Source organism: Limulus polyphemus, unplaced genomic scaffold (assembly GCF_000517525.1).
Source record: "Limulus polyphemus unplaced genomic scaffold, Limulus_polyphemus-2.1.2 Scaffold6964, whole genome shotgun sequence".
In the NCBI taxonomy this organism is placed as follows: Eukaryota; Metazoa; Arthropoda; class Merostomata; order Xiphosura; family Limulidae; genus Limulus; species Limulus polyphemus.
Window position 1 is genome coordinate 1 of NW_013672574.1, and position 1,306 is coordinate 1,306.

The window sequence follows — 1,306 nt, forward strand, 5'->3', positions numbered from 1 at the left end:
CGAATTCCCGTGCCTTCCTTCGAACTAGATCACCCCTATTGCTGACACTCATATCTGGGATGTGACTTCTGGCAGGGCTGAAAATGTCTGCATTACGGTTTAACTGTGTGGTCTGGAAGGGACTTGCTGTTGTCTGGGGCTGATTAAGTCGATGGTTAATGTATCCCCCTTGTGTAAAAGACAATAAATCATCCTTTAATGTATTTAATTCGCTTTGAAATTTACTAGTGTTTTCCATTTGTGTACTCTGGGTTTATCTCAATTGTTGGATATTTTTTCTTGTTCATTTTTTCTCCTCCAACAACTGCTGCAGTCTCTCTTCTGGTTTCTTTCCTCATTCTTCTTGTTTCTTTTCTTTTTCCTCCAACCACTACTGTAATCTCTCTTGTTTATTTTTCTGTTCAAGCTGCCACTGCTGTAATCTCTCTTGTTTATTTTGCTGTTCGAGCTGCCACTGCTGTAATCTCTCTTGTTTATTTTCTCGTTCTTCTTTTTCTTTTCTTTTTCCTCCAACAACTGTTGTAATCTCTCTTCTTGTTTCTTTTCTTTTTCCAACAACTGCTGTAATCTCTCCTTTTGTTTCTTTTCTCGTTCTTCTTGTTTCTTTTGCTGTTCTTGTATTGCTGCCATCAAATCTGCTAAGCTGTAGTTTGATTTGTCACTAATTGTTTCCATTTTTTTCCTTTCCATCCCCATCTCTGACACCAATTTGTTACTTCTCTGTTCTCGTTTGTTAATTTTCCGTAGAAATTCCTTCCGAAAAACTTCAGCCGATACAAGTCCTTTTTTAAATAAAACTAGTTTATTCTTTTTCAATTCAACTTTGCAGTACACTTAATTTCCACAGTCACTTTAACTTAAACACATGCTAGAATTCACAACGATTCACGCACTTTACTTATGGTCATTAATGCGCTTGACTGAATTGTCCGTCTCTGTCTGTCTGCAATTTTATTCCGATTAATTAATTTCGCTTTATCTGGCGCACTTATATACAAGAATAGAGGGCGCGTAGAAAAGACCAGAGTTGCCACGAACTTCTAGAATATCATGACGTGTTACTAGCGTCACGTAACTTCCGCTGTCGTAACAAGACTTTCCCGTTTGGCAATTTTTGGCATCGTGATTTTCAAGGTTTTTCATCATCTTATGCTGAAGTAAAAGAAAAGTTGTGTAACTTACGAAGATCAAGTCACTACAAAATTATTGCAAATTTGCGATTCACTAACTTCATACCAAGGACTTGCGATTCACGAACTTCATACCAAGGATTTGCGATTCACGAACTTCATACCAAGGATTTGCG